A 24,091-nucleotide genomic window follows, 5' to 3' on the forward strand; every position below is an offset into this window, starting at 1 on the left:
CTAGGGCACAGAGGCAGGGCTGAGGGCAGACAGGGAGGAAAAGGCGTGCTTGGGCAGAATCTCTAAATCCTGCCATGGGCAGCTTCCAGGCTAATCTCCTCCCCCGCCACCCCCACACACCCACACATACACACACATATACATGTAGCAGCAGCTTGGTCACTGGCCTCTACACACATGTGGAGACTCCTGCCTCTATTCCGTTGTTTCATTCCTGATCCCAAGTAGTCCCTCCTTGCAAACCCCTGCACAAAAACTGTGACCATCACAAGAAAAAGGAAGGATGGGAACAGTTGCCGCTTTAGGATGATGGGATAGTGGACACTGTAAAATGATTTAAAATAAAAACGAAAATATCTCACCCTTTGTGCAAAAAGGCTTTCCTAATTAGCCTTTCTCTTTCCCGGGCCTGGCCCCCTTGAAGAAGGCTGGGAGGCCGGCCGGCACAGCCAGATGGCTCACAGGAAGGGGAAAGCTGAAGAGCTTGTTTCTCCCCTAGTCGTGCTCAGCTCACAGACCCTCCTAGCCTGGCCTTCTCGGCCCCAAAGGAGCTGGATCAGCCTAACCACTGATCACTTCCCCCTCCCTAAGTGGGGACGGGAAGGAACACTGATTAACCTAATCTAAGGAGCCTTCCAGCAATTATTTCATGAGAAAGTCAGTTGCCAAAAGGCGTGCATGTTGCATGTGTTTGTGAGTATGTGTGTGTTCCAAGTAGCCATCTGGACAGAGTGAGCCAAACCACTCCCCGCATTCTTTCTCTGGGTGGAATCTTTGATAGAGACTTCGGGAGCTGCTGCTGTAGCAGTTCTTGCCCGGTAGTGCTCCTAGCCCCTACAGGTCTGAGCCCAGGAGCTCGGAGTTCAGAAATCCTGGCCTCAGCCAGAGAAGCCCACTCCCTTCCCTTGCAGGATCCAGTTACAAATGGAATGCCTTGGAAGGACTGGGCAGGTCAGTTCTTGGTCAGCAGCTATGTACCAGGGCAAGTACCTGTACCAGCAGCACAGGCATGGGGTAGAGGGTGAGCAAGGGTCCAGCCTTTTCTCCCACCCTCCAGAACTCGGCTGGGCCTTTAGGGCAGGAACCCTAACAGGGAGAAGGAGGTGACAGAATGCGGAGGTCTCCAATCTCCAACCACAGGTGAGTTATCTGGTCCCTCCTGGGCCACCCTGAGAATACCTAAGGAAGCCGTTTAGGGGCGGGGCAGGATTTCTTCTGGTGTTGAAGTAGGGACCCTGCCAAGGGCAGAGACTGAGGCTTGCTGTGAGCTCTGGGAAGGCAGATGGTACAAGATTCAAACCATTCTGCTTGGTTCCTTTCTCTTAGTAGTCAGATCACTGAATCAGTAGCTGAGTGAGCCGAGGAGAGGAAAGAGAACCGGGGGAGAGAGAGAGGACAGGTCAGAAGGGGTGGGAGGGAGAGGGGAATTCTGGGATGGGAAGGGGTGGGATGGCACCACCCTAAGGGCTAGCTCCAAGATGGAGCTGTATAGCTCTGCCCCTGCCCCCCAGCCGCTCCCCCACTCTCCTCCAGCTCGGCTCCTGCCCAGGACTGGACTGCAAGGGAGGTGAGGGCTGTTGGGCCTGGCTGAACTCCCTCCGCATTCACCAGCCCTGATGTCAGCAAGCAAGTGGAGGCAGACCTCCCAGCAAGTCAGGGGCTCTGGCGCCTGCACTTCCAGCTCCCCCTCACCTGGCTCTGACCTGGCTTCTGCCTTCGGGTACCTGGCTCAAGTCTGATTCTACGCTTCAAGAAGGATGTGGATAAAACTTCCCAAGTCCCCCTGCCAGTCACCTCACAAATCAAATCCCTGCCAGGCAAAAACCACAAAGTTAAAATCATGAGCCTGACATAGGGAAACTGAGGCCCAGAGTGGGCAAGGACCAGCCAAAGGCCACTCAGCAGGGCATGCAAAAACATTACCGAGACCCAGAATGCTGCCCCAGACTGTGGTACCTCTTTTTCCCACACAACAGTCCCAGCTTTCCAATCAAGGCATCAGTTAGATTTTCCAGTCCAGAGCAGCTCCTCCTTCTCCCCAGCCTAGCTGGACACTCAGCTCGGCTTCTGCTCCTCAGAGGTCTCCTGCCTGGAGCCTTTCCCCCACCTTCTGCACCCTGGATCCCTATGTGTGGGTCACGTATGCACACCTACGTGCACACCTCTGTGCCCTCCACAGAAAGAGGGGCTGCCCATCTCAGCTGTTAGTCACCTGGTATGGGAATTGGCTTAGGTAAGTGTTCCAAAAATGTTGGGTGACTGGATGTCTGGGAAGAGGGGACTCAGTGTTGAGCCAACAGGACCCACAGGACTGGGTGGACCATGGGAGATACAGGGGGAGAGAGGCAAGGGTGCCTCTGAAATTCTGGCTTGGAAATATTGGGGTACCACTCACTCAAATGAGTCACAGAGAAGGTATATTGGGGGGAATATGAGCTGTAGGGGCTCAAAGGCAACTGCTGATCTTATTGGGGGTCCCTCTAAGCCCTGCTGCTAGGAAGGATTCAGATTGGAGGGTCACGGACCAGGGTAGATGTGTTATCCACCAGGTCCTCATTGATCCTGCCTCACTCTCCATGGAAGCCTCAGTTTGCGGGGGCAGCTAACAGGACTGACAGTCAGGCTTCACAACTGCATAGCTCTGTGCAGTCAGCTGAACCCGACTCCTCATGGGATGCAGCTGCAACTGCCCAAAGGGAGCCTGTCAGCAAGCCCTCAGAAGACAAGCACACTCCATCAGCCCTGGCAAGCATACCATCCCCCGCTCCTCCTCCCAAATCCTGAAATCCAGCCTCTGGCCCTAGAAACCATCGCCTCCTTGGAGATCCATGGGGTGGGGACACAGGGTTTACAGTTATCTTTTCCTGCCAGGTTTCTGGCTTCAGGAGCAACGTGAGATAAGAAGGGAGGTAGAAGAGGTGGTGGGGGCTACACAGGAGCTGTTCTGGGAGGCCTCAGACTGGGCAGATCCTAGAGTCCCCAAGTCTCATCTCTAGCCAAGACCCAGAGAAGCACCCGGGAGGGGGACCCTTGGATCTCTGCACTCTTCCCCACAGCTCTGCCTGCTTAACACAGAGTCACAGGAGCCTGAACCCTCAGGGAGTCGGGAAGAGACTCCTGACCCCAGGGGGACACCAACTCCCTCCACCAGACCCTCCTTCACTCGCGTGGACACTCTACCTGACACTTGTGTACGTTTTTAATGTTTACCTTTTTCCCCGAGGGAAATGTCTCGGGGGAAATGCGTGTCTCTGCATGCACTGTATTTGTGCATGCATGTTGGGGTGGGGGTACAAGAAAGAAGCGGGAGTTAGGAAGTCTACCATTGGTGCACAGGCCCACACATATATGTGGTGCTTCGCTATGTGCGTATTCGTCAAGCGCCCACATTTGCAGGAGAGATTTTTAATGCATTTGCTCATAGGTGGTAATGTGTGTTTCTGTGTACACATATGTAGACATGCCTGCAGTAAATAGGTAGTGTAGACCTCAAGATGTGTCCTTCACCGCTGATACCGCCCGTAAGTTTGTATATATGTGTCACAGATGCATACATAGTTTTATATATATTAAATATTTGCATGTGTACCATTGTGTGAATGTGAGTTTGAATATACATATTGCATCCCCATTTCTGGCTGATTAGCCAGACCTAGAAGTGTGTCTAGAAAGCAGAAACTCTGGGTGCCATGAGGTCTGCTCTGCAAAGATTCCTGCACATCAAATTCTAATGGTAGCCTTCCTAAGGGAGGGGGAAATGGAGAGCTGAGCTTCCTGCCTCCTGGATCAGCATGGGGCCCTCCTGATGCCAGCGGAGGAGAAATTTCCCACAGGCCTCTGCCTAGAGAACAAACATTACCATGTCTGCATAGAGGGGCCTACAGTCCTCTCCCCAGAGGTGGGGCTGTGCCGGGTGGAGGGTGGAGACAGCTGCTTCCAGCCCAGATAAGGCTGTTGGGCTCATATTTTCCATTTCCAGGATCCTGCCCTTTGAGTCCCAGCCCCTAACTCCTGAGCCCCTGGCCCGCCCAGGTTTCTGCACTGTCTCACGCCAGCTCTACCAACCATGAGGGCCAAAGAGCCAGGAGGAGAAACTGAGGTACAGAGAGAACAAGCACTTGTCTAAGACCTTTGGCTAGCAGGGCAGAGCAAGCACCCACCTGGATGTGTCCTCAGTCTCTGGGGACCCAGGAAGGGGATTGTGGGACAGGACAGGTCCAGCCTGGGTAGCCCCACAGCTTATAGCCAAGCTCTGGGCCTCCAGAAACCTGCCCAGAGATGGGAAGAAAGAGGCTAGGCCCTCCTCTTGTAATATAGTCCCAGAATGTACACTTCTCTGCCCAGCCCAACCCAGCTGCCCCAGCCCAGAGGATCCCAGACCCAAGGAGCAAGCCATCATGGGTTGGGGGATGAACTAGGCTTCAAACCTTGGCCTCCTCCTCTTCTGCTTCTTCCCACCCTCCTCTACAGCATCTCACCGAAAGGCCTGGGCCTGCTTCCCTTCCCAGAGAAGGGGCTGGGGGAGAGATTATTTATAGGGCCTGGCTCAGTGACCTCCAGGACAAGAGGAGCCAGAGCTCCAGGGTTATGGCTTACCAGGCCTTCCCCAGGGGCCCCACAGGACGGGCAGTGTCCGCTTTCAGCCCAGCAAAAGGCTGTGTCAGTCAGAGTGGGCAGTGGGGGCAGGGAGGCCGGGTCAAAGAAGAGGGCAGGGCTGAGGCCTGAGCTGGGGCCATGTGGAGCTCTTTGATGAGCTAGACCTCCTTAGAAGCATTTTGGAGACTAACTGGGGTTGTGAGCTTGTGAGGGAGGTCTCAGGGCACACTAGTCACACTTAGGAAGGTCTATAGAGATGTCACCAGGAGGCCACCTTGCCTACACGCCCTGACTAAACCCCACCTGGATCCCCCTCTGCCCACAGGGCAATGCCTTAGGAGGCCATTCAAGGCCCTTCCTGGCCAGGCCTTTCCTACTTCCCAGCTACCCTCTCTCAACAAGCACGAAATTCTTCCATACTCAGTGACTTTGTCTGCGCTGCTCACCCTGCCTGAAGCATCCCTTCTACTTGCCAAACTGTCTGATCTTCAGATCCCAGCTTCAAACCTCCCTCCTCTAGGAAGCCTTTCCCACTTCCACTAACCCATGACTCATCCTTTCCCTCTGTCTCCCCCTCCAGGGGAAGGCCCCACCAGGTCTTTGTTTGGAGTGTGGCTATGTAGCTGCCCCTCCTCCCCAGGCTGGGGGCTCCCCGAAGGGTAAGGCCCTGTCTCATCCTTTCCTCTGTTTCCACAGCTCAGCTCCCCATTGCCATCAACTGGTGCTTCCTGGGAAGGGGAAGGGAATGAATGAATGAATGAATGAAGCAGTGAATGAACAGTGAACAGGTGGCTGAGAACACAGGAGGGAAGGAAAGCAGGAAAGAACCTTTCTATGTCCCCTGACACCAGGGTAACTTCTTGGTATCCCAGTGGGCGGGAAGCAGCAAGGGCAGCCCAGGCCAGGTCTCAGTGACACGGCTGAGCCCTGGGCAGCAGCCAGATCGGTCACTCTCATTCTTTCCAGATCAAAGTTCCCCCAGGGAACAGCCCGGAACCTGACACTGGCATGAGGGGGCGGGGAGGGCTGGCCCCATGCAGGGGGAGGGCATAGAAAGCCCAGGCACCTGTCCCCTGCTTCAGGGACACCAACAGCTTGAGGCCAGTGGTGGGGGTGCTGGACACACATAAGCTCACCTACACTAGCCCCACCCCCAGGTTCCAATAAACGACCACACTGTGGGGGTGGTCCTTGGCGCTAGGTCATTCTGAACCAAACTCCTTGAGGACTCCAAGTCCCCAGGGGCTGGGCTCCTTGCACTGCGCACTCTTGTGTCAGTTTTGAGTCAGTCTGTCCCCATCTCCCAGCAGCTTCTCTTGCAGGGACATTCTGGGCACCGCATTCTCTGTCTCTGGTCTCTGTGTGTCTCTCTTGGTGTCTTCCTCTCTCCCCTCTCCATATTTCTACGTTTCTCTGTACTCTTTGTTCTCCCCTGAGTATTTGTGTCTCCCCTTTCTCCATCTCTGCGTCTTTCTGGGCACGAAGAGTAAGAGTGGCATTTTAGCGCTTTGTTTGAAGGCAGAGCCCTTTGTGCGCTCCTCCCTCCTGTGCAGGCCCCAGACCTGTAGTCTGCAGTGAAGGCAGTGGGCTGGGAGCAGGAGGGAGCAGAACCTGTGACCGCTATTGCAGCCCAGGCCTCCTTCGGCCCCTCAGGGCCTGTGACTGAGTCAGGCAGAGAGAACAAGACAGAGCTGGTCTGAGGCAGGTGACCAGCGTCACTGGGCCAGTCCTGAGTCTGCCACTGTCCTTCCTGCTCCCACGCCTACCTGTGGGAAATCATGCCCCCACCCCATGCACAAGCTCGCATGTGCTCATGTACACATACAACAGAGAATGGTGGTGAAGAGCTCAGGACTCAGAATCCCTGTCCTGCTTCACCACTCTGGGTCCCAGCATTTTTATCTGTGAAAATGGGGAACTCCATAATAGTGCCCGCTTCCTAGGATTGTTATGAAGATCAAATTAGCTCATGTTTAAGTCCTTTACAAACAAAGGCCTCTATGTCTTGCTCACAGTGACTTTATACCAGGTCCTCCCCCTCCCTTATCCACGGTCTCACTCTGCAAGGTTTCACTTAACCGTAGTCAAGAAGGAAGACAGGTAAAGTACAGTAAAGTATGAGAGAGAGTAGGTTCACATAAGTCTTATTACAGTATAATAATTATTTTATTTTATTATCATTGTTGTTACTCTCTCATTGTGCCTAATTTACAAGTTAAATTTTATTGTAGGTAATTTACAAGTTTAACTTTAGTGGGGGCTAGGGATTTAGCTCAGCGGCAAAGTGCCTGCCTGGCAAATGCAAGGTTGTGAGTTCAATTCCTGGTACTGGAAGAGAAACAAACAAACAAACAGACAAAAACAAGTAAAACTTTATCGTAGGTATGTACGTATACAAAAAAATACAGTACATATAAAATTCAGTACTATCAGCAGTTTCAGCTACACATCAGAAGTCAATGGAACATATCCCCCACAGATAAGGGAAGACTACTGTATACTTGTATAAAACAAAGTCTGGGATATAGCTCAACTGTAGAGCACTTGCCTAGCATGCTGAGGGCCTGGGTTCCATCCCTAGCACTGGAAAGAGGAAGAAGAAGACGAAGAAGAAAAAGGAGGAGGAGGAGGAGGAGGAGGAGGAGAAACATTAGCTAATGGAAGCTGTATCCCAAGAAGAGAAATCACGTTCCTTCTGGTTAAAGATGATTGAAACCATATACTGCTCCAAACACATAAACATGATATTTTAAAAAGTTGATTATCACAAAACTATTGTTAATAGCAGGAGAAGGAGTTCTTAAACAAAAGGAGATGAGCCCTTGGAGAGAAGACAGGCTGTGTCTAGGAGCTGGGAAGAGAGTGAGGCTGAGTTTGTGGAGTGTGGGCCACAGCAGAGCTCCCCAGCAGGGTATTGACAGCCATACTGCCAGGTGGTGAACATAAACCAGAGCAGCTACATCTGCTCTCTAAGGCCACAGCAAAAACCAAGACACATGCTTGTGGCTGAGCCCTCAGTGGAGCCTCCCATCTCAGCGGAACTGTCTCAGAAATGTAGCACTGACATGAGGTAGAGACCACAGCAGACACTGTAGGGGAAACCCCAATCTGGAACTCAGCCTAACACATACCAAGCTGAGGCCACTAGCAGATGGCCTTGAGTTTTTACAGCATCTCCAGATAACCTCAAAACCAAGAATCACAGAGCCCTGAGGGAGACCAATGCCATAAAAGCAAACAGAAGAACTGCAGACAGAACTGAAGGCTGAGGGGAAAAAAGTCTTAGGGCAATTTGAAAAACATGTTTAAGTATCCTTAAAGTCCCCCAAGGAATAAAGAGGTGATAACAACATCAAAACAAGAAAAGGAGATCATGAAATGAGAACAGGAAAAAAATCCCAAAGACTCCCATTTGACAGCTGGAGAATTAAAATGACAGCAAAAAATAAAACCCAAAAGATGGACTGAATATCTAACTGAAGACAGCTGGAGAAAGAAATAATGAATTAGAAGTTTAAATTGAGAAAATCTCCAGGAACTCAGCACTAAAAGATAAAGAGAGGGAAAATATGGGGGGGGGTTATAAATAGATCCAGCTAAAATAGAAATACCAACTGAGCTGGAGGCAGATACACAAATTGGGCTGAAATGCTACTCTAATTGTCACCATACTTCCATAGAATAAATTGTTTTTTGATGACCAAGACATTGAGTGAAATTGCAATGGACAGATATGAGGTAATTTCTTTAGAATGTTTAGATGCATCAAGTGAATGGAATTCTGACCTACTTATTACTTGAATTTGCTGTCATTTGCTTTTTAGTTTTGCCTCTGTTGCTCAGCTTCATCATCAGAGAGAAAGTATTATACTCCTTGAAAAGAACACAATGATGAGAGCTCCCAAAGGGAAAGATGAAACAACGTCCAAGAAAGTACCAGAATTCCAAGTGGAAGACTCTCCACTATTGGATATTGCAAAGAATATAGATAATGGTGCATCTGGAGGGTCTCTACCAGCCAAAAAAAAAGTGATCTATTCCAAAAATAACAAGATCATCAGGTAGAAGAGTTTGTTAGGGCAGTTTAGTCTGATTCACCACAGGTCCTCTGAAGGAAAAGAAGTAAAACTAAAGGAACTAATCGACTCTATAATTTCCAACATCTTCTTCACAAGGAACCAGATTCCCAAACACCTTGAAAACATGATAACTGAAATTAGGACCCCATGGAGAAAAACTATTGGAATGGAAGACAGCAGAAGTACCCAACCAATGTAAATGGATACCGAGCGGAGAGAGGTATTGCCAGAATCTTTACCTGTGTTGCACAATCAAAGCTAATTTAGCATGGACACCTTGTTCTCAGGATTTTGACCAGTCTTACTTGCCTGAAGAGAGAGTTGTTGCAGACTGCCTCAAGAATGTGTCTCAGGAACCACCAGTCTTATAAAGTAGGAGAACCCCAAAAGAAGATCAGTCAGATTTGTTAAATAAGAAAATAATTTGGAAGCGAGATTTACAGTATACATGAGAAACTAGCCAGAGATATTTTCCTTTTCTGTACACAATAGGATTGATGTGATGGATAGAAGTAAAGACAAATGTATTAAAGCATAAGGCCAGCCGGGCACAGTGGCACACACCTGTAATCTCAGCACTCAGTAAATGGGCTGAGGCAGGAGGATTGCCATGAGTTCAAGGTCAGCCTGAGCTACATAGTGACTTCACGGCCAGTCTGAACTACATAGCGAGACCCTGTCTCAAAATAAATAATTAAATAATCACTCACAAGTTTCTTATAATGAAACTTCCATGCATAATACTACATTATGGGACTCCTCAAATATCAAGTGTAATTAGTTCTAAAAGCCTTAAAGATATGGATATTGGCATATTTGTGACACTCTCCCCAAAGAAGTTAGTCACCTAAGTCTTAAATAGCTCTCCTAGTTCAGAGACCAATTTTAAATTTGAATCAAACAGTCCTGTACACAGTAGCATTTTTCAGGATGATGTTGTTGAAGAAAGACAGACTGTTCTAGAATCAGACTTCAGTTTACAGGCAATTCTCAGCAGTGATGAGGCTCTAAAGAAATCTTTTTTCAAGTAGGGGAAAGAGCTGGGCATGGTGAGAGGCTGAGGCAGGAGGATCACCATGAGTTTGAGCTAGGCCTGGGCTACAGAGTGAGTTCAAGACCAGCGTGAACTACATAATGAGACCCTGTCTCACAAAGAAAAAGGAGAGAGGGGACTCTTACTTCTCTAATCCTAAAACACTTGAAAGACAAAACCAGATTTGAGCCCTACACCCAAAAACACGCAGATACGCTACCTGCCTCACTTTTTTGGACTCTCATGATTTGCTCATTAACTATGCAAAGCTATCTTGATGCATGTCCCTTGCTGATAGAAAATGGTCTCTATCACCACTAATTAAATTTTCTCCAGTGGCACAAAAATTGAATACCATGGTACCATGTAGTTGTGGAGAACCATGTAGTCTTGGGGAACTTCTACACAATTTTAAAAAAGAAGAAATCTTGAATAAAAGCTTCGATACAAAAAAACTCTGACTAGACAAGCCATGTAGTACCCAGTTAATTTAACTGTGATACACTTAAATTGAACTTACAGCACAGAATAGAAATGATTTGTAATTTTTTGGGGGGGTACCAGGAATCGAACTCACAACCTCATGCTTTCCTGGTAGGCACCGCTGAGCTATATTCCCAGTCCCCTGTAATTTAAATAATGTTAGAAGTGTAACAATGTTTCTCAAAGATGTAAAAATCCTAAATATCAAAAAGAAAGAAAGAAAGAAATGACTGAGGACTTTCCAGAAATGAAAAAAAAAAACATAAATCCTTAGATTTGAAATAAAAATCTCTCTACAAGCATGATGAACAAACAAGCAAAAATCTATTTCCAGTTTCACATTTTAGTAAAAGGGTTTGCCTTGGTGGTACATGCCTATAATCCCAGCACTTGGGAGGCTGAGGCAGGAAGATTGCCATAAGTCTGAGGCCAGCCTGGCCTACACAGTGAGTTCTAGGCCAGCCTGAGCTGCATAGTAGACCCTGTCTCAAAAAAAAAAACAAAAAACAACCAAAAAAGGTAGATGACGTAAAACCAAGGATGAAGGATCTGACATCAGAGTCCTTACTGGCAACAATGGAAACCAGAAGAAAATAAAATAATACTTAAAAGAGAAAGAAAACAAACTTGAACCTAGAGTTGTATACATAGCTATACAATCCTTCAAAAGTAATGATAAATTAAATACATTTTCAGACATCACTTCAAAGAAAAAAACTGAACCTAGAAAGAAGCAGTGATTTGAATAAAGCAATAATGAGCAAATAAATCAGTTAAACATTGGAAAAGCTAAATGCCTACTGACTGTGATGATTAATTTTATGTTCAGTTGCTGGTACTAACATTGCAGAACATGGGCGGGGGCGGGCAGGGAGCGGAGGGCAGTCAAGGGCATTGTGCGCTGGGTATTGCTGGTATCCTGACTCACACAGTCTTGGCTTCACCTCTGACTTCAACAAAAGCTGCAGCCAAAGTTCCTCAAGTGCTCACACAACAGGCTTTCGCCTTAGGTGAGATTTCAATTTCAATGTCTGCTCCAGGATTTAGGGAGATAATGCCTCCAGAGGCAGCCCTCAACCAACAGGGATGGCAGCAGAAGGACTCTTCAGGTGGACAATTATGAGAAGTCTTCTATATGTGCTTTAGAAGGTTCCCAGTGGAACTGAGCCCAAACTGGCCACAGTGGAGAACCCAGCAACCCGTTCCTGTTGGCTATCTTCCCATCCCTCACTCTCCCAGACCTTTCTCTAACTTCATACCATTGCTTTTCAGGTGAACTTCCTATGTAAAAGACTGACTCCAACCTTGATTTCAAGAGAATTCTAAGCTTAGACACTCAGGTTCTTGTCTTCTTCAAGAGACAAGAGAGCCCTCGTTCAGTTTTTCTTACTGAGTTGTAATTTGTAACCATTAAATGAATTTTATGAATATAAACCCAAAAGTTTTTAGCATGTCCACAGAACTGTACAACCACCATCTATAACACCAAAACACCTGCATCATTCTGAACAGAAAACTTGTACCCGTCAGCAATCACTTCCCAATTCTACCACCACCCCTTCCAATTTTGACAATCACTGATCTGCTTTCTGGCTTTCTGGGTTTGCCTATTTAGGACTTTTTATATAAATGGAATTATATGATATGTGATCCTATGTGACTGACTTCTTTCACTTGGAATAATGTTTCCAAGGGTCATCCATGTTGTAACATGCTTCAGCACTTTATTTCTTCTCATAGCTGAATAATGTTCCCTTGTATGACAGAGCAAAGTTTTAAAATAAGCATCCACCAGTATTAATCAGTCGTGGATGTGTCAATTATATGTTTAATTGTAGTGAAATACACATAACATACAATCACCATCTCAACCATTTCTAAATGTGTAGTTCAGTAGTTTTCAGTATATTCACGTTGTTGCACGTCTAATCTCTCTAACTTTCTAATCCTGCAAAATGGAAACTCTATACCCATTAAACATCTCCCGTTTTCCTCTCCCTAGCCTCTGGCAACCATCATTCTATTTTCTCTTACTATGAATTTGACCACTCTAGATACTTCAATATTATATATGTGGAGTCTTTTTGTCTTTTTTTCTGCTGGGGATTGAACTCGGGACCTTGAACATGCAAGGAAAACACTCTACCACTGAGCTACACCCTCAGTACTTTTTATCTTGAGGTAGGATCTCACCAAGTTGCCCAGGCTAGCCTCAAATTTACAATTCTCTTGCCTCAGCCTTCAGAGTCCTGGGATTACAGGCATGTGCTGGCATGCCTGACGATATTTGTCCTTTTGTGACTAGTTCATTTTGCTTAGAAAAATGTTCTCAGGTCAGGTGTGGTGGCATATAGCGATAGTCCCAAATCTTTGGAAGCTGAGGCAGAAGGTTCATCTGAACCCAGAAATTTGAAACCAGGCTAGGCGACATAGTGAAACCCCTATTTCAAAAACAACACTAACATTATCCCACTGGGCAGTGTGGGCCCCGTGAGCAACACAAGACTGAATTTGGAGAAGGTCGCTGCTCTGATCCAGAAACTGAATTCTAATCCTCAGTCTGTGCTTACCGAGAATGCTGGAACCATCCACAACCTTCTGGACACCTGCCTGAAGAGGGTCACAGTACAGGATACCCATGTGCTCCAGCGCCTTGGGCCTCAGCAAGGCAAGCCAGCCACCAATCAGAAGAGTGCCAGGTGATGCTGGGCTTTTTCTTGTCTGAATGTTATGAGACTTCCATTCGTGAAAAAATTAAATATTGGAGAATTTGAGTTTAGTCAATCTTACCTCTTTTTGAGGGGACAAGGCTGAATGCTGTTATTTTTTCTTGAATGCTTTTGAGGACACAGCCCAGAAAAAGGAGTTTTGGGACAGGAAGCTGGTGTACTATTTGCTTATGAACCCTACAAATGATGGCAGGCCAGTGGGATATGCTTGACAATATTTTTTTAAATACAGTTTTGTCCCTAAGAAATGCTGCCTTGAATCTCATATAAGGGAGACCAACGAGAAGGAGTGAATATTCTGAATCCCAAGAGGAGAGAATTCTGTATACAACTACAGAACATGGTACATTATGAAGCCACCAAAGGAAAATCCCTGCTACAAAGGATGCCACGGTGGAGGAGGTATTCCGACAGTGTGCATCTATTTGGATAATCCACCAGAGACACTCTACTGGGAGTATTGAGACAAAGACACAAATTATCACAAGACTGGTCCCATAACACCCTTGGAGTTTTACAGGGAAGGTATCAAGCCACTCTGCAATATGGAAGATAAGATTTGTTTTATGAATGATCCATGACCCCAGCACAAGTAAAACAAACTTTTTATCCTGTGGACCACTTGAGCAATATGGTTGGAAGACAAGCTCTCTGTTTAATGACCAGCCCAGTGACTTCTTGAAGAAGATGATTGCTCCTTCCATCAGAGAAGTGTGGTTTGGCTGCGGTGTTGGAAGATACTTCACTGGCAAGCGGGGCCTTGGTGACATGAATGTCTATGACCGTGAGTTAGAGTTTGGTGTCTCTTGAAGAACAGAAATAAAGCCACATCACTTATGATCCACAACATGATCTTCGCTGCTGTCTCAGAGAAGACTGATCAGGATGGCACATTTCTGAAATGGGGAATGGAGAATTCCTGAGGTGAAGACCACGAACACAAAATCACCAGTGCGTGACTGACAAGTGGTTCTCTGAGTATGTTTACGAGGTGGTGGTGGACAAGAAGCATGTCCCTGAAGAGGTGCTGGCTGTGTTAGAGCAGGAGGCCATTGTCCTCCCAGCTTAGGACCCCATGGGGGCTTTGGCTGAGTGATATCACCTCCAGCTCTTTCCTCCTCCCATGGAACCTGATGTGGCTGCAAAGAACAGCTCCAGAGACTAAAGCCAAAGTTACACGGTGACTGTGTTCCCACAGGACACGGCAGACTCTTGGATTTCCAGTCTCCACCAGGAACCTCTTTGGGGAGGTGTGCTTTACGCTGAAACAAAATATTCATTAAGAAGAAGAAAAGGAAAAATCAGAACATGTTACCTACTCTCCTCATCTCCAACAGCTCAGGATCTCTTAGCATTTTCATCAGATGTAATTGTCTTAACCCCGTCAAAAAGGTCTTCAGTGTCTGTCGTAATAAGGCAGGAGAGGACGAGCAACTGAGGTGTCTGGAGAGGAACAAGCTGAGTGCTTCTGGTTCCTAGAGTAGAGCGGGGAGGTTGCCTAAGACTTGAGCTCTTAGAATTGCATGTGGCCTCACAGATCGCCGTCCTTCTTGGATGGGAGCCGTGGAATTCAGTGTTTTCAAGGCAGTTTCACGTGCTTCTTACAGCCCAAGAACAGGAGGAAACTGAACAAGTCTGACATGTTTCCTTCCTGTTCCGAACTGTGGGCGTGCAGCTCTGCTTGTGTTGGGTTAAACAGAGACTTAGAGAGACTGACAGAGAAGACAACTAAAACCTTATCGTGATCTCAGTTGTAATCATTAGGGGGCGCTCTAGCCAAATGGCTTAACTTGTGTCTCTGCGCTGGGGGTTGAGGAGCAGGAAAAGGTGATGTTCATCCTTTCTAACAACTAGATGGTGCTGAGGAGGTTTTGCTCAATGAGAATTAAAATCAACAACAACAAATTGAACAGAATAATGTCCTCAGTGTTCATCCATGTTGTAGCAAGGGATAGGATATCTTTCCTTTTTAAGGCTAAACAATATACCATTGTATGTCGCTACAACATTTTGTTTGTTCTATTATCAGTCAGTTAACTCTTAGCTTGCTTCTGCATCTCGGTTGTTGTGAATACTGCTTCCATGACCATGGGTATGCATGCATCACACCCAATACCAATCAGCTGGAAATACAAGAATGAGCGAAACAGGTACCCAGGCCTTGAGGAGCTTGCACTCTTGTGCGGGCAGGAAACACATACACAAATGACTGCCACGGGATCTCAGATGCTGATCGGCGACATGAGGAAGATAAACTCAGGCCACACAGTTCAGAGCAACAGATAAGGTAAGACTGCCTTATCTAGGGTGGTCAGAGCAGGCTTGTCCAAAGGATAAAATGCTACACTTAATCTTAGCCAAGAGGCTGAGATGCACAGAGGGTGAGATCTTAGTAGAGACCTGAAGAATAAGATAGAAAAGGCCTGTGGGAAAGGATGCTCAGGCAGGAGCTGCTGCAGGCGACCAGACTCAGTGTGGAGTGTTAAGGAGCAGAAAGGAAGGTGATGCTGGAAGGAAAGAAGAGCTGGGCAGAGGCACAAGGACAGAGAAGGGGCAGGGCCAGTGAGGGCCAGCCTTGAGGGTACGGTGGGGGATATGGGTGCTTTGGAGGGTCAAGCGAGGGACACGCAAAGGGTGGATTTAGTGGGGTCACAGCAGAGGCAGGGACTGCAGATAGATGGGCACCTAACTCAGCTCTGAGATGGGCAGTGCCCAACCAGGAGAGCTACAAAGGAGAAGCTGAGGGGCTGGGGATTTAGCTCAGCGGCAAAGCGCCTGCCTGGCAAGCGCAAAGTCATGAGTTCGGTTCCCGGTACCAGAGAAAAACCAAAAAAAAAAAAAAAAGGAGAAGCTGAGAAATCTATGAGTCATAGTGGGGAGTTTAAGCTGCTAATCAAGAAAGCGTATCTCTCTGTTCCTCCCATGTGGTCCTGTAGCTCCCATTCTTCTCCAAGCCCTCTACAGCCAACTACCCCCTCGGCCCTCTCTGTCCCTCCATTGTCTCTTCTCCTTTCCAGGGTCTTCTAGCTCCTCACAGGCCTGTGTGTCATAGCCAGTGCACCCAGGTCCAGCCAGAACCCAACCTCTGTCCAGGCACCTCCGCCCCCTCATCTCCCCAGGCTCTCCCAGCTCATCGCTCCCTTTCCGCAAGCCCCACCCCTTCCCATCAGTCTCTCTTCCTCCATCCCATTTAGATCCCAGCTCTCCCCACCTCTCTAGCATTCTTCCAGCTCAGTCTTTCTCTGTCAGCTCAAACTCCAAAACCACTCCAGGTTCTATTCACCTGACTCCCCTCATTCCTTCCTCACCCTTCCGAACGCCCGGTCCTTCCTACTCCCAGCCCTCAAGACCGCCAATTCCCTCCCATTTCCCGGCCCCTCCCACTAGTCCCTCTGGCCTATGCTGCTGAGAGACTCATTGTGTGGCGTGTGAGCGGGTCACTTTCCCACTTCCCACTTGAGTGATTCTTTGAGACTGGCAGCAGTATGAGGACCATAGCTGGGGGTCACAGAGAAGGGCTTATTATGTCTCAGAGGGGCTGGGACGTCCTGAGAAGGGCAGCCCTGTGCCACCACCTTGTCATCTGTCCCATCAACACCCAGTGCCCAAACTCCTCTCATTGTAGCCAGGTCCTCCAGGTCTTCCCAGCCCCTCTCCAGACCCCTAAACCCTCCTTTCCCCACCCATCCCCTCCAGAGTGGTTCCCAACCTCCCAGCTTCCCCTGGGACACCCTCCCTTTCTCCCTCCCTGTCCCTGTGCCCCAGATCTCCAGGAGGGACAGGGAGTCACAGCTTAAATATTTCTCTATACAAGACAGACAACAGAATAAAAGTGATGAGGGGCTTAAAGGGAAGATGGAATTCTTATTTAATGAGTACAGAGTTTGCGTTTGGAAGATAAAAATGTGCTGGAAGTGGATAGCAGGGATGGTTGCACAACAATGTGAATACACTCAATGGTGTCAAGTGCATCCATTTTCCTATAAATGACTCACTTATCCTTCTTTGTGGGAGAGTAGTACTCCACTGTGTATAAATACCATGTTTTTAAAAAATATTAGTAGTTCATGTCTGCAGTTCATGCAATTCACAATCATCTTGTGGAGTGGTTACAAGTACGTAGCACAGCTTGTTTCTTTTTTGTTGTTGTTAATCCCCTTCTCCTTCCCTCCCCCTCCCTCCTCTTCCAATTCCCTTCAGACTAAGAAGCTTTTGTACAGCAAAAGAATCAATCGATAGAATGAAGACAACCTACAGAACGGGAAAAATTTTTGCCAACTACTCTCCAGGTAGAGGACTAATATCTATATATTAGATAAACAAAAAACTCAAAAAAATTTTTCATTTCTTTTCCCATTTTTCATTCCTGGTGATATTATTGATCTTAGCTCATGTTATGGCATATAATGTTTACACTAATTGAGATTATTAGGTTCCTGTACATGGCATACCTTTATATTTCTCCTTCCCTTCCTCCTCACCCCACATGTTTTTTTTCCTTGGAATCACTTTCTTATTATAAGAGATCCATCTCCTGGTCTCCTTCTACCCATCCTTTATTATTCTTTTTGTTTGTACTTTGCCTTACTCAAATGAAAGGCATCAAACAGTATTTAAACTTATGTGTCTGGTTTATTTCACTCAACATTATATTTCCCAGCTGCATCCATTTTCCTACAAAAGTCTCAAATCTGTCATTCTTTATAGCACAGTAGTATTCCATTATATATAGAGGCCACATTTGCTTTACATATACAATCATCTGTTGATGGGTACACAGGCTGCTTCCAGGGTTCAGCTATTACAAGTCATGCTGCTATAAACATTGGTAGGCATGTACCGCTGTAGCATGATGTCTTAAGCTCTTTCAGGAAGAAACCTAGCAGGAGATCACTGGGTCATATGGAATTTCTAATTTCAGTTCTTCAGGAAATCTCTATACTGATTTCCATAATGGTTGGACTAATTTCCATTCCCACCAACAGTGAAGGAGGGCTTCTTTTTCACCACAGTCTCGCCAGCATTTGTTGTTTGATTTCTTAATGATTATCATTCTTTCTGGAGTAAGCTGGAACTTAGCATTGTTTTAATCTACACTTCTTTAATGGTCAGAGATGTTGAGCATTATTTTCTTGGCCATTTGTATTTTCTCCCCTGTGAAGTGTCTGCTCATTTCTCTTGCCCATTTCTTGACTGGATCTTTAATTTCAGATGGTTTAATTTTTTTTTAGTTTTTTGTTTATTCTATATATTAGTCCTCTACCTGGAGAATAGTTGGCAAAAATTTTTCCCATTCTGTAGGTTGTCTTCATTCTATCGATTGATTCTTTTGCTGTACAAAAGCTTCTTAGTCTGATTCAAACCCATGTATTGATTCTTGCTGTTATTTCTTGTGCAGTTAAAGTCCTGTTTAGAAAATTCTTTCCTATATCTATGTCTTCAAGTGGTTTGCTTATTTTATCTTCCAGTAGGTTTAAAGTTTCTGTTTTAATGTTTAGATCTTCTCTTCATTTTTATTTTAATTTAGTATATGGTGAGAGATAAGGACCCAGTTTCAGTCATCTACACATAGATAATCAGTTTTCCAAGCACAGCTTGTTGAATAGGCTGTCTTTCCTCCAGCATATGCTTTTGGCTCCTTTCTTGATGATCAACTAGGTGAATGTGTCTGGAGAAGTTTCTGTATCCTTAATTCTGTTTCACTGATCCATGTATCTGTTTTTGTTCTGATACCATGCCATTTTTATCATTACTGCTTTGTAGTATAGCTTGAAATCAGATATTGCTGTACCTCCAGCTTTTCTCTCATTGTCCAAAATTTCTTTTGATATTCTGGGTATCTTCTGGTTCCATATGAATTTTAGAATTTTTTTCTACATCTGTAAAGTATGCTGTTGACATTTTGATTAGGACTGCATTGAATCTGTATAACAGTTTTGGGAGTGTAGCCAATTTGATGATATTGATTCTGCCTGTCTAGGACTTGAAACATTAGCTAGAGCAATTAGGCAAGAGAAAGAAATAAAAAGGATATATCTAGAAAAGGAAGAACTCAAAATATCATTATTAATGATAGAAGATTATCATTATTAATGATAGAAGACCCAAAGAACTCTACCAAGAAACTCTTAGAATTAATAATGAACTTCAGCAGTGTAGCAGGATACAAGATCAACACACAAAAATCAGTCGTGTTTATGTACACCAACAGTAAATGGGACGAGAAGGAAGTTATGAAAATAATACCATTTGCAGTAGCTTCAAGAAAAATGAAATACCTATGAATTAACCTAACCAAGGAAGTAAAAGACCTCTGCAAAGAAAGATACCGTACTCTGAAAAAGGAGATTGATGTGGACATCAGAGCTTCAATAAAATCACTCAGAAAGCTCAGTATGCATCAGTCAGTCAGTAAACTGCTGACTGTTCCGGGGACTAAGGGGTGACTGAAGATAAAAGGGTCCCCTTTAACTTAGAGAGTATATTAGACTGGTCTCTAACTCATGGCTCAAAATTCTAATAAAGATAACTTCCACTTCTGCCTACCCACGATTAACTACCCCAGAAATTCCCCCTTACTACTATGAGCAATTAGAAATCTAGAAAAAACATATGAAACATATTATACACATAGAACAACAGGTTCTCCTTGAGAGAAGAGCCATAAGTAATGTAAACGCCCTGTTTATAGCTCAGTAGTCTCTCTGAGTGGAGCAGGGAAAGGCTGGAGTTCCAAGTTTAAAACAATTTTCATGACAAAGTATGTACTGGGAGAAAAAAAAAGTCTCACAGAAAAAGGTCCAGATAGATATAGAGAACTATCTTGGCTATTGAGACTAAGAACTGATACTCTCTTGTATGATGAGAAATCACTGAAATCAAGGAAAAAATCACCAGAAAATAGTAGGCCAAATAATTTCTGGAGACCACAATGGACTAGGAATAATTGAAACAGAAAGGACTTGTAATACATTAATCATTGGGCAGAGTCCTCAGAAGGATCATGCATTAGTAGCAGGACTAATTAGTTGCAGAATAGTCTACCTGCAATAACAAAAATTCAAAAAGAGACTGAAGATATCAAAGTGACCCACAAGCACTTAACTGCATGCCAGAAAACAAACCCAACACTTTTTTGTTTTGTTTTATTTTGTTTTGTTTTTTTCCAGTACTGGAAATCAAACTCACAACCTCCCGCTTGCCAGGCAGGTGCTGTGCTGCTGAGCTAAATCCCCAGCCCCTGAAAAGGAATGAAACAAAACTGCACTCAACAGCATAAAATTTACAACATTCAGCACCCATTAAAAAATTACCAAACATGCAAAGAAGCAGAAAAATTTTCCCGTTATTAGGAGAAAAAATGATCATTGGAAACAAATCCAGAAATGACAGAGATGGTAGAATTAATAAAGACCTTGAAACAGTTATTTCTTATCTTATAATCAAGGAAAATATGGACATGAAGAGGACAGAATTGGAAGATATACAAAAGAAATCAAGGCCAGGCATGGTGGTGCACTCCTGTAATCCCAGCACTTGGGAGGCTGAGGCAGAAGGATCACTGCAAGTTTGAGACCAGCCTGGGCTACAAAGTGAGCTCAAGGACAGCCTGAACTGCATAGTGAGACCCTGTCTCAAAAAGACAAAAAAAAGAAAAAGAAAAAAAAAGAAAAAGAAATCAAAATGGAACTTCTAGAGCTTTAATATATAATATGCAAAATGAAAAATACACCAGATAGGATTAAGAGCAGACACAATGCTACTGAAGAAAAGATCAATGAATATGAAGAAATAGAACAATCATTTACCAAAAGTGAAGCGTTAGGAGAGAAGAAACTTAAAAAAAAATAAACAGAGGCACAGTGGGCTGCAGGACAATACCAAACAGTCTAACACAAGTGTAATCGGACTCCTAGAAGGAGAAGAGAAAGTGCACAAACAGTAAAAAATAAAATAAATCATGGCTTAAAATTTTCCAAACTATATGAAAGCTATAGACCCTCAAATTCTAGTATCTTGACAAAATCCAAGCTAAAAATATATATTAAAAAAAAAAGAAAGAAAGAAAACTACGCTAAGCACTGTGTCATAATCAAATTGCTGAAAACCAGAGGTAAAAAGGAAATCTTAAAAGCTGCGAGAGCACTCTCTTTTCTAGTCAAGGTGGAGTAACAGGGAGTAGTATATTTATCTTTGCAAAAGAACAGCCTCCAAATAGACAAAGTATCTGAAATATCTGTTCTCAAGGCACTAGACATCAGGCAACAATGGGTGACGATCTCTGAAAGGTGAGAAATAAATTAGTTCCACAGTGTTCCCAGCTTACTGATTCAACGTACTATTTTGAAGTTTTTATTCTATACATAAAATGGTGACATCTCTTGGAGGTGGATTGTAATGGCTAAAGACATACACTGTAAACTCTAAAGCAGCACCAAAATATGAAAACAAAAAGCTATGGCCAATAAACTAACAAAAGAGTTAAAATGAAATCCTAAATAATATCCAAGGGCTGGGGATATAGCTCAGCGGCACAAGTGCCCACCTGGCAAGCACAACGTCCTGAGTTCGGTTCCCCATTCAAAAAAAAAATGCAATACTAAATAATAGCCAACTGACCTGTAAGAAGTCAGAAAGAAAGAAAAAGGGATTAAATGACAGTAAATATGAAGAAAATAATAAATATAAAAGAATGTAAGAGCAGAATTTAATTCAGTGGGAAAATCATCAGTTTTTAAGAAAATAAAGCCACAGAATTTTAATAGAGAGATATTCTATTGATGACGTTGAGTTTCAAGATCAGTGAACACAGGCTATTACCTTTCCATTTACTTAGTATTTGGCTGGTTGGTTGGTTTGCTTTGCTGGGGGAGGCCTGACTGGGGATCAAAAGCAGAGCTTCAATCACCCCAGGCAAGTGCTTTGCCGCTGAGACAGCTCCCCCAGCCCGACGTCTTTTTTATCTCCACCTCTCAACGGCCTTATACTAAGTAAAAGAAACCGGATATGAAGAAGACTATGTATACTGTATGATTCCATTTACCATGTATAAATCGTCAAAACATGATTCCTTTGGTAAAGGGAAACATAGAGGCATAGAAATAAGATCAGAGGTTGCCAAGGGCTGGAGAGAAGAGGTAAAGCAAGGGTGCACAGGAAACTTTGTTGATGTCAGAAATGTTCTTTGCGAAGATTGTGGTGTTCACTGTTGGCTATATATGACAACTGGTGGATTTTCTTTATGTAAGTTATATCAGAATAAATGTGATATAAATTTGATAAATGTAATATAAATAAATTTGTTAGCCAGGTATGGTGTTGCATGCTTGTAGTCCTAGCACGCATGAGGCTGAGGCAGAGGGATTGCCATGAGTTTGAGGCCAGCCTGGGCTACACAGGATTGCCATGAATGCAAGGCCACGCTGAACTATGTAGCAGGACCCTGTCTCAAAAAAGAACAACAACAAAAAAATCCTGTTTGTGAAAGGCTTTGTTGGCTAATAGTGGTTTTGATAATAAAGTGAAGATAATTAGCTCATTGGAAACTGACTCCCCTAAAACCTATGGGGGAAAAGATGTGTGACTGTTTCCCTAGACCAAGTTTGGGCCTCCGGAGGGATGACCACAGTGGCACAGAAACCTGCCCAGGAGCACCACCTAGAGACAAGATGAGCCCTCAGCCGAAAGAAGTTGAAGTTTGTGAGCCCTGGAGAGGTCACTACACCAAGGAAACCACCGGAGAGAGACCCCAGGGATGATGTGTACTAGAATGTCGTGAAAGAACTTACACAAGCACCCCACTGGACCAGGTGCACACCAGTGATCCCGGCTCTCCGGGCGGCCGAGGCAAGAAGATTGCAAGTTCAAGCCAGTCCTAGACAACTTACTGGTTAACAAGACCTTGCCACAAAATTTTAAAAGGGCTGGAGATGCTCAGTAGTGCAGTGCAAAGACCCTGGGCTTAATCCCCAGTGCCTTCAACCCAAAAAAAAAACAGCCTCAGTGGCTGAAGAGTCAGTTATATACATGTACAAAGTCCAAGGAGCTGCTCTGACAGCGTACAGCTCTCACAAGACAAGTTAAAGTGAAACTTTCATGGCTCCCTCCTCATATAAAACACTTCAATCCTGGAGGAACCAAAGGCAGCCAAGGCAGGAGGGAGGAGGAGGAGGCGCAGGACTCCTCTCTTTTCTCTCTCTTTCCTCTCTTTTCTCTCCTTTCTCTCTTTTCTCACCTCTTTCTCTTTCTCTCCCACTCTCATGCTGGCTCTCTCTGACACACATACACACCTTTTTTCATTTTATACCTGTCTCTTTTCTTGTTGCTAGGACGAAATAGCTGACATCCACAAGTTAAAAGAGGAAAGGTTTGTTTTAGCTCACAATTTGTGGAGGTTTCAGCTGGTTGACTCCAAGGCAGGGTGGCATGGCAGAGAGGAAACGGGGAGGCAAAACAGTCCATGCAGGGTAGGCAGGAAGCAGCGAAGCAGCAGCAGCGACAACCTTCCAATCAGGCTGCAAGCCTTTGGTTGGTGCTGTCTACCTACCCAGCGTGAGCCTTCCTATTATCCACACCCAGAGTTACACTATACTAATCCAGTACCACATGCTCTTCATCCCGGTATCACACACCCATGATCCAGCCACCTCTCAAAAATCCCCTCTATGAGTACATGAGGCTTTGGGGTGACATCTAGATATAAACCATAACAATATCCCACCTTCCCAAACAGATCAAGAAGGTGCAAACAAAAAAATTTATTTGTTTGTTTGGTTGGTTGGTTGTTGTAGCCCAGGCTAACCTTGAACTTGCAATGATCCTCCTGTCTTAGCCTCCCAGGTGCTGGAATTACAGGCATGCACCACTACTCTTGCCACAAAGGAGAAAATTTTAACTTTTAATTGTCTGTTGGGGCCTGGGGATTTCCTGAGTGCTCTTTGTTCTAGGGGTTTTATTTTGGTTTTGCTTGTACTTTTTTACATTTCTTTTTTTTTTTTTTTTTTTTTTTTTTTTTTTTCCCAGTACCAGGAATCAAACACACGATCTTGCACTTGCCAGGCAGGCGCCGTGCCGCTGAGCTAAATCCCCAGCCCCTTGCATTTCTTTATTGTGGTAAAATGTACAAAACATAAAATTTACTATTTTAACCTTTTTAATTGTACAATTCAGTG

At 45.1% G+C, this 24,091-nt stretch overlaps 2 pseudogenes; both read left to right on the top strand.

Moving 5' to 3' along the window:
* The first annotated feature begins 793 nt into the window (after window positions 1-793).
* On the top strand, window positions 794-9,526 carry LOC102011101 (annotated as a pseudogene).
* Window positions 9,527-10,714: 1,188 nt separating this feature from the next.
* Window positions 10,715-14,016, top strand: LOC102014125 (annotated as a pseudogene).
* Window positions 14,017-24,091: the final 10,075 nt, after the last annotated feature.

Source organism: Chinchilla lanigera, unplaced genomic scaffold (assembly GCF_000276665.1).
Source record: "Chinchilla lanigera isolate Chin_1 unplaced genomic scaffold, ChiLan1.0 scaffold00066, whole genome shotgun sequence".
NCBI lineage: Eukaryota > Metazoa > Chordata > Mammalia > Rodentia > Chinchillidae > Chinchilla > Chinchilla lanigera.